The sequence below is a fragment of the Anolis carolinensis genome, chromosome 4 (genome assembly GCF_035594765.1).
Source record: "Anolis carolinensis isolate JA03-04 chromosome 4, rAnoCar3.1.pri, whole genome shotgun sequence".
NCBI lineage: Eukaryota > Metazoa > Chordata > Lepidosauria > Squamata > Dactyloidae > Anolis > Anolis carolinensis.
The window spans coordinates 8,090,216-8,100,113 of NC_085844.1; the positions used below are offsets into that span (position 1 = coordinate 8,090,216).

The window sequence follows — 9,898 nt, forward strand, 5'->3', positions numbered from 1 at the left end:
GTAGCATACTGTAATTCAAGGCAGTTGAAAGAGCAGGTTGTCAAAAAAGCAGGGGTGTTTGTGTAATTCTCACTGAGAAACAGCCCAGCAACAGGTCTGCCCATCCCTACACCAATTAGAAATACCTACTTTTCATTAATTACTTGGAAGTATTACATTTTCTCCACTTTTTTTTCATGTCAGGAGCAACCGGAGTTGCTTCTGGAGGGAGAGAATTGGCCGTCTGCAAGGACATTGCCCAGGGGGCGCCCAGATGTTTTTGATGTTTTACCATCCTTGTGGGAGGCTTCTCTCATGTCCCCGCATGGAGCTGGAGCTGATAGAGGGAGCTCATCCACACTCTCCCCGGGTGGGATTCGAACCTGGCAGCTTTCAGGTCAGCAACCCAACCTTCAAGTCACAAGGCTTTTATCCCCTTGGCCACCGGAGGCTCCACTGAATGCATGTCTGTAGATATAGTATCCACATCTCACTTCATCCTCCAAAATCCTTGCACAGTAAGTCAAGATGAGAGAGATTGCCTCACAGGTTCCTCTCCATCACTCCAATTACCATTCTTTCTCTGGCTCTGACAAAGAGCTCAGCTTGCTCTCCTTGTTCCTCAGCCATCTCAGAATGGACATTATTAGGAATGTGATGAGTTCAGTCCTTCCCCTATCTTTCCCTTCAGTATTTGTCACTTGCCCTATGACGGTTGTAGCTCAGCCTGATGTGGAGGCTGAATCAGACTTTGGCCCTATTCAAGACTTTGACTGTAGGCCTGCAATGCAATTACAGGCACCTGAATTAGTTTCAGCAGAGGACGCTGAAACCAGGGAAGAACATTCCAATGATCAGTCAAGGACAGTTCAACCAGATGAGCCTCTTAGCCCAGAAGGAAAGATTAATGGTTTTGATAGACAAAGAATGTTTACTCAAAGCTGAACCGAAAGGGAAGCTTTGAGAAGAAGTGCACGTTTGGTTCACAGGCGCTCTAATGACCAATGTTCTCATAAGAAAGAACTCCACTCCCCAGATGCCATTTGAAATATAGCCTTGAATTCTCCTTAAATATTCCTGGCTGCCTGTGTGTTGCAGAGGTGTCAACTTTGCTATTCAAGGGAGAAAGATCTCTGTCTCTGTGCTCTTGTTTCTGTGATATTCCAGCCAAGATTTTGCCTTGTGGATTTCAAGTATTTGTTGCCTTGTTGGATCTTGTTTCTTGGACCTTGTTACCAGTTGGGCATTGCTAATTCCTTGCAGTGGATTACAGTTCCTTGGATTACCTTGAATCTTGTTCTTGTTTACCTTGGATCTTGTCCTTGTTCCTTGTGGCTTCCTGCTGTTCCCTGCTGAAAAGTGAACTTCGTGTGGACGATATCTGCTGCTCTGTGTGACTAAGCACAGTGCTTGTTTGGATTATAACTTTGAGAGACTTTCCTCGACCTCCACTAAGGACAGATAAGTACATTTGTTCGGTGGTGCATTTACTCTATTGACTTTGAACTTTATTTGCTTGTACTTGCAAATAATCTACAATAAACAGCTTGATTGCTTATATTCTGGGCTCCAGTGTGGTTTTCAAGGTGTTCATGCAACCCTGGGGTGTGATAATGATCTTCTTTCTCTATGTATGACCCAGTGGTAGCAGCAGTGAAAACAAGTTCTTAGTAAAAGCCTCCATCTACACTTAAGTCCTTAAGGATTGACTACAACAATATCCTTTACTTGGGCAGCCCTTGGAGGCAACCTAAATCTGCAGCAGGGGCAGGATCTCAAGGCAAGTCTCCTGACCAGTGGGCATGGAAGAGCAACATACACAAGACTGCACTATACATATGTTGAACACTGTACACATGGTGAACATAATATTATTCATAAGCAAAGATTATTAATGATGTAAAATGGCTCCAGCCACATTAGACATTTGTTAAGGGTCACAACAATGTGCCTCCTTTGTTCAAAGTTGCACAGTTTTGCTACCCTAAACAAATATCCAATCTGGCTGGAGTCATCTTTGCACAATTAACAATCTGTGCTTGGGAACTGATAAGCTGTTCAGAAATTCGGATTTCAAAAATGAAAGTTGACAACATGCAATGTGGTCCTTTAATTTGTCCCTCAAACTCCAAATGCAGAAGTTGAGAAAGAAAGAATGAACGAAAGAAGGAAGGAGCACATCTTCCTAATTGCTGAATTTTGTATTGAATTATTAACAAATATATCAGGGGCAGAGCAGGAGAGGTTCTCTCCCTAAAATAAATAAATAAAGGGAGTTCATTATGCACCATGAACCTGCTTAAATATTCATCATGTTGTTAATGAACCACATTCATTTTTAAAATGTGCAATCGGAGATGGCGTCGAACATGATTTGATAATAATATAATCTGCTTATAATGGTAGAAAGGACGAGAACAGTGAAAATAATTATATCTCTAAACATTCGACATGGTTTCTTCCTGGATAACGAGCAGCTGTTTTTCATTAACCGTAACGTTATATCCGTAGTGGATCAACCTGGCACAGCTGGGAACATTTAGAAGAGTACAATGTGTTACCGAACCAAGATAGCTGAACTATTCCTGTAATAAAGCAAAAAGGTATCAGTATACCTCTCTCTTTCTCTCTGCAGATGTTCTATATAAGGATAACCAAAATCTGGATAGCCCTTGGGGTCTGCTACGACTTTAGTAGTCTCTTATTCTTAATTATGCTACAATGTGGTGAATGCAATGTCACGTATGTGTTTGTGTACATCCATTATGCACAAAATCTCTTCTTTAAGCATCATCAATATTTTTAAAAAATCATGGTAACTGATGAGATGGTCTTCCAATCCTTTCCACTAGCTCATACAATCATGAATTTGGAAGGCATTCATGGGACTAGATAGACCAACCATCTGTCATGCAGTAGTCTATGGTTAAAGCACTCACTCAAGTCAACCTCTACTTAAAAATAGAAGAAACCACTGTTTACAAGTATATTGCATATTCAGTCTTCTACATTTGCAGTTTTGACTTGTGCAGATTTGATTATTCACAGATTTTATTAAAACGTACTCTCTATTGGTATTATATAAATCTCTCTCTCTCTCTCAATATGTGTGTGTGTTTTTAAAGTACAGTAGAGTCTCACTTATCTAACATAAACGGGCCGGCAGAAGGATGGATAAGTGAATATGTTGGATAATAAGGAGAGATTAAGAAAAAGCCTATTATAGGTTATGATTTTACAAATTAAGCACCAAAACATCATGTTATACAACAAATTTGACAGAAAAAGTAGTTCATTATACATTATACATGTAGTAATTACTGTATTTACAAATTTAGCACCAAAATATCACAATGCATTGAAAACATTAACTACAAAAATGCGCTGGATAATCCAGAACGTTGGATAAGTGAGTGTTGGATAAGTGAGACTCTACTGTACTTTTAAAAAAAACAGAGAGAACATGTCCTCTAGTGCAACTTTTATGATCAGCTTCCAGTGGAAATTGACTATAGAGTCATGCTGGAATACCTAGAAATGTCTAAAGAGGTGTTCCCTCCGATTAAAAAACATGTATTTTTTAAAGCATATTGTTATACTCTAGCCTTGAGACACCTTTTCACCCAGCACCACAACAGAGTCCAATAGTACTACTACAGTAGTTTATTAAGAAAAGAATGTCCAAAGGGAAAGGGGGCATTTCTCAAAGGAATAGTAGAAAAGGAACTATAAAATAGAAATAGTCCATATGCAGAAGTGCAGTAGCCTAAAAATGGTAAAGTATATGAAGTCAAGGGAGTCCAGATTACAGGCATAAATTCATGAGCATGAAATCAGGAACTTTTCTAAGACAAATTTCTTTCTGCAACATAGGCAAATACAGGAAACTTAAATCATGAACTTGAGAGATGAGACAGGAACTTGAACCTATAGGCAACACTGTCTCCTCTGAGAGATTCCAAGTAAAGACCACTTAATTTAAGCCCAAACCTGACCAAGAAGCCATGAGCTCATGTCTCTGAATGCCTAATTAATCTATCATTCACTCCCCCCGTCTGAAGACCTAATCTGATATTGTGGGGAAACTCCCAATCAGCTGAAGACTGATTCCAAGAGAAATTGATCTTTCACCTTTTGCTAAGTAATGAACATTGAAATCCAAACCATCCCCTGTCTCATCTTCAACTGCCTGCATTTCTTTCTGATCTTAGGCCTGCAATTCACCCCGATCACATACACATTCCTCAGTTTGAAACCCATCACCCCCCTCATCCTCTGAGAAATCCCCAGCCCCTTGCTGAGCCCCAACACATAGATATTTAAATGTATATAAACCCAATAGACAGGAAACACAATTTAAAAATAGTAAATCCAAGTGAATGGGAATGATTGTACTGTTGAATCGTTCTTACTGTTTAGGTGGAATATATATATATATCCCTCTCTCTCTCCATATATATAGTATCCATTAGTTCACATTCTAGCCTTTGGAGCAGCAAAAAAAAACATGTTTATTCTCTTCTGCAGATAAAGACTCTATTAATTCATCATAATGTGAGCAAACATAATTTTTGCAAGGAATTTCCTTGAAATGACCATCCAGCACAACAGAAGGAATGGCTGAGTTTTAGCATACAATATTTGGAGATAGTGATATTTTCCAGATAGTTTGCATCCCTATTGGTATTAAATGCCAAGCTGGGATTAATTGGGTGCTAGTACTATGAGCAGGAGATAGAAAATATTGTACATCTATATCTTTAATCTGGTGAGCGAGAATAAATTTTGCCTATAAATATTCTTGGGTAGAAAGCAAAAATCTTTTATTCTGTAATTTGCCTTGAATATGTTTAGACTATTGGCTGATGACTTCTTGAAGAAGCATGCAACCTGTTTCAGGTCTTATGTAAAAATGTTTTACTTTCAAATATTAATGAAAAGTGCTACAATCTTTGTCATTTTCAAACATAAATGTTTAGCCCTTGAATCGTGAAAATCTGATCTAGGGGCCTAGTTCATTTTATGACCCTAAATAAATCCAGATTTTTGTTGTCAAATTCCGGCTTTCATGGCTGGAATCACTGGGGTGTTGTGTGGTTTCCAAGCTGTATGGCCATGTTCTAGCAGCATTTTCTCCAAACGCTTCACCTACTTGCCAGCCACAGATGCAGGTGAAACAGAAAATGCTGTTAGAACATGGCTATACAGTCCGGAAACCACACAACACCTCAAAATCCAGATTCCTCAGTTTTGTTGCCATTCTCTGGTGCTTGACTTTCCTGGGAACCACTTTATAAATAATCCTCCCCTTGCACTATTTAACACGAAAGGATACCAATTTATCAAAACCTTTGGAGTGGATTTTAGACCAATCCTATTTATTGTTTTTGTTTGTGGTTTGAGGGAAACTTCCGGTCATATAGGTGGCCCTCAGAGTGTTTCAGGAGGATAAAAGAAGTTCCTAAGACTTTGATACTTGTCCATCTCTGGAAATGCATCTATACTGCAAAATGAATACAGTTTAACACCACTTTAATTGCCATGACTCATTGCTATAGAATTAGCAATGAGTTTTACAAGATTGTTTGCCTTCTCTGCCCAAATATGCCTCAACAGACTACAGGTCCCATGATTGCATAGTATTGAACCAGGCAGTAAAAATGGTATCAAACTGCATTAATGCTATGATATAGATGCACCCTGAGTTATCTCTTTATTACACTGCATCACTGGATATATAGTCTTTCGTTTGTGCACTCCCTATTCTCCCTTCTCACTTTTTGTTTGTAGGAAGGGAACATCTCCTTTCTAACCCAAAATTAAGATGAGAGGGAGGTATAATGTTGTGGTTCATTCACCTAACACAATTTGCCCATCTTGATTCTCTCCCTTTGTAACACTGAGTCATGAAATTTGTAATTTTTCAAATGCATAATAATTTTGTCTCCCTTTTTCTCTATAGATCTAACATGAGAACTTCTCCATTCTAAACACAAACTTAGCAAAAGGGAGGAAAGTGATGTTTTGGTTCCTGCAACTACCACAGTGCCACATCCCAGATTTAACCCGGCATCGTTAGATCTGTAGTCTTTCAGCTTATTTCACTTATTTCTCCCTTCTTGCCCGGCATTCCCAACATGAAACTGTAATCCCACCCTACTCCAACAACAGCCCAAGTTTAGGAATTAATGCTACAAATGACACAAACATCAAGAAGAAACACCGGTGCAATTCGACCGGCAATTGTATCGCTCGTTTCTGTACGTGTGTCCCGAAAGAAAATCTTTGCATAATTTTGCTCTTGCCACACAATAAATAGCTTTTTCTGGTTGATTAAACACAGCACCTGTCTTAGCAGCTGTTTATTAACCAGCACACTCCGAGGCAGGAGGCATTATCGTGCTCATTTGCGATGCTAAAGGAAGCTGTTTGCCGGCAGAGGCTTAACGCACCAGAACCGTGCTGGAATTTTCTAACCCGTAAAAGACCAAGGAGTTAGCAAAATGATTTGTTTTGTTATTCTAATTGGCCACTGAAGTGCAAGGCTTGCTATGAGCTGATTCGGTGGGCTCTTTCATGATAAAACAGAAAGAATCGGCTGCACGCTTGCTAAAGAAAACTGGGGGAACTAAGTGCTCCATATTCAATGAGGGGATGATTGCTTACATTTGGGAGGGATGTGGTGTCTGATCAGAGTATGAATCCCCGCTACAAAGAATGAATCATGGGATGATAAGAAGAAGCTGAGCATCAAAACAGCTGCAAGGTTTTCAGGAAAGAGGATGCAACTCAGCTCCCTGCCATGTTAAGAGAAACGCATGCATGTCAGAACATCTTTCCTGAACCAGACCGAAGATTCATCCAGCCAGGAGCAGCTGCTGAATCTTCTCTAGTTATCACTCTTGAAATTTCACACCTGAACTCCAACCTTAACTCCAAAATAGCACCAATACCTTGGATAGTGTCTTCAACGTTCAGGTTGAAATTCAGAGTGGATTCAAATGTCACTGGGACATTGCATCCAATTATGTATGTTGCTGCTAATGCTGGCTGGCTAGTAGTGCATAGTTGACACGTGCAATGACATACTCAATATTGCTTCCATCATACAGTTCGATAATTAAAAGTAATAGAAGCTTAGAACTGAAGAAGACCCCAAAGGCTATCCAGTCCAGTCTCATTATGCCATGCAGAAATACACAATCAAAGGACCCCCAACAGGTAGCCAGTCAGCACCTGTTTTTGAACCTCCCGAGATGGAGATTCCACCACACTCTAAGATAGCAGCATATTCCACAGTTGAACGTTAGAGCTATTCGACACTGGAATATTTTTTCCTGCAGTTTGTGTCTTAGGCTGGATCTACACTGCACTATAACCCAGGATCTGGCCAAAGCAGAATAGAGAGGCACCATGACTTCCCTCGATCTAGACACTAAACCACTTTTGAATCAGCCCAAAATCCCATTTACTTTTTTTGCTGCTGTATCACACTGTTGGCTTATTATCAACTTGTTATCCACAAAGGCTCCAAGATCCTTTCCACATGGACTATTGCTGAGCCAGGCATCACCCATTCTGTATCTTTGCATTTCATTTTTTTTTTCTGCCTTGCATTTGTCCGTTTTGGACATTCATTTCGTTAGCTTTGGTCCAACTTGCTAATCTGTTAAGGTCGCTTTTAATTCTGATCCTGTTTTCTGGAGTATTAGTTATCCCTTCTAATTTGCTATCATCTGCAAACTTGATAAGCACACCATCTAAACCTTCATTTAAGGTAAAAATTTCACCTGATGTTAAGTCCAGTCATGTCTGACTCTGGGGGTTGGTGCTCATCTCCATTTCTAAGCCGAAGAGCCGGCGTTGTCCGAAGACACCTCCAAGGTCATGTGGCCGGCATGACTGCATGGAGCACCGTTACCATTTAAACCTTCATTTAAAGTCTTTAATAAAGATGTTGAACAGTACTGGGCCCAGGACCGAATCCTTCGACACTCCACTAATCACTTCTTTCCAGGATGAAGTGGAACCATTGTTAAGCACCCTTTGGGTTTGGTCGCCTAACCAATTTCAAATCTACCTAACAGTAGTAGTATTACGTAGCTCACATTTTCCTAGTTTGTTTGGAAGAAGATCACGGGGGACCTTGTTAAAGGCCTTACAGCGTGCTATTTCCCTTCCATGGGATTTCTACAGTGGCTTATTTTCCCTCCTTATTACTGAATATTATAGAATGAGCCTCAGCACAGAAGTAGAGTCTATTTATTTTATCTGACAAGGCTCAGATTCAAACCTAAATGTCTCCAAGAAAAAAGGACCAGATAATAGAAAAGCTTTGCCTGAAATTCTAGACTAGAAATGGGAACCATGAGGATCTCCAAATGTTGTTGAACTGAAGCTCCCAGCATAACTTACAATTGACTATGCTGTTTAGGTCTCCTGGTACTTGATGTGTATGTACTTATGGAAAACAGCATAATAGCTATACTTGTCCTAGAAAGCCAGTGTCAGAGTAAACTAAAGTTGGGCAGGAGATGACCTGTAAGCCTCCTCCTCTTTCTATAGCCTTACCCTTTCAAAATCTGCCATGAAAATATACATTGTTTTGAAAGTAATCAAACAAATGCCCTTCCAAGGCTTGGTTGCCATAGCCACACTGTCAAAATTGGGTTTCAAGGACCAAAGATTTCAGTTGTCACAATGTTACCAAAATTTGGTGGTGATACAGCAGCATCAACCTGTCCACCAATATCCCATGGTTCGGGCGGAGGGGAGCTTTAGCCCACTTCTACAGAATTAAGTGCCCCCTTCTATATGGGTAGAATCCAGTATGCACGCACATACATGAGTTTCTCTAACTCTGGACTGAGCCATGGTTCAGGTGGCCAGAGAGCTTCATCTAGGTCAATGGTTCTCAACCTGTGGGTCCCCAGATGTTTTGGCTTTCAACTCCCAGAAATCCTAACAGCTGGTAAACTGGTTGGGATTTCTGGGAGTTGTAGGGCAAAACACCTGGGGACCCACAGGTTGAGAACCACTGATCTAGGTTAAAACAGCCTGAACAAGTCCGGCAGAAATCATCATACAAAGCAGGTGTCAACATTCAGGGATTCTAGCACTAAGTCGGCAGCAGGCCAAGTGCTCAAAATATATCCTTATCAGCTTCAATAGAGAGCAGCTGCTCCCCTGCAAGGAATGTCAAGTTTTGCTTATTTCATTTCTCAGAAGAAAGAATGAAAGATATCAAAAGTTTTTTTCCCCAGCTGGGGGGAGATTATGAGAGGCTTTGCACATTTTTTCTGGGATACTTTGCATTTGCTGACCTTTTTGTGAGATTCTAAGGAGGCTGATGGACTGGGAGGGGAGCTAAAATATAAAACTGCATAACCAAGTAATATTTGCTTCCCCTAACCACCTAAAAATGCCCCTCTGCAAAAAAAAAAATCTCAAAAAATGTCTTACGATGTGGAAAATGTTGCAACAGCAAATCTTCTGGTGGTGTGAGTAGAAGGAGTAAATATGAAGTGGTCAGCATGCCCCACTTACCCAAGGAGAAATCAGAAGAGTGAGACCAACAACAGAATGAGAGAAGGGGTAGAAGGCAGGCTTCAAAGAGATGGTAGGGATGTAATGAGATTGAAAAGAATATAGTAAGAGATGATCAGAAAGTGTTTGGATGGAGAAGATGGAACGGAAAAAAGGTGGGAAAAGGGTGATGAGAGAGACAACAAGGGAAGCAATAGCAAACTGGAAGGATGGGCCATGAGAAGGAGTATCAGGCAACACCACGGACCTAGGCTTGACCTGGGAGAGAAATGTGACTGAGAAATACGAATGGGGACCAGCCAAGAAAGTCCCATGGGCAGTGCTTCAAGAAGAGAGGAACAGGTGTATACTAGGAGTAAAATCCCACCTTAAC

At 40.5% G+C, this 9,898-nt stretch overlaps 1 long non-coding RNA gene across 1 annotated transcript; it reads left to right on the forward strand.

The window, feature by feature from the left end:
- Positions 1-2,184: 2,184 nt before the first annotated feature.
- LOC134298762 (uncharacterized) lies at positions 2,185-6,321 on the forward strand. The gene is made up of 2 exons (XR_010005851.1): positions 2,185-2,582; positions 5,942-6,321. It is a non-coding gene; the product is annotated as an uncharacterized LOC134298762 (long non-coding RNA).
- Positions 6,322-9,898: the final 3,577 nt, after the last annotated feature.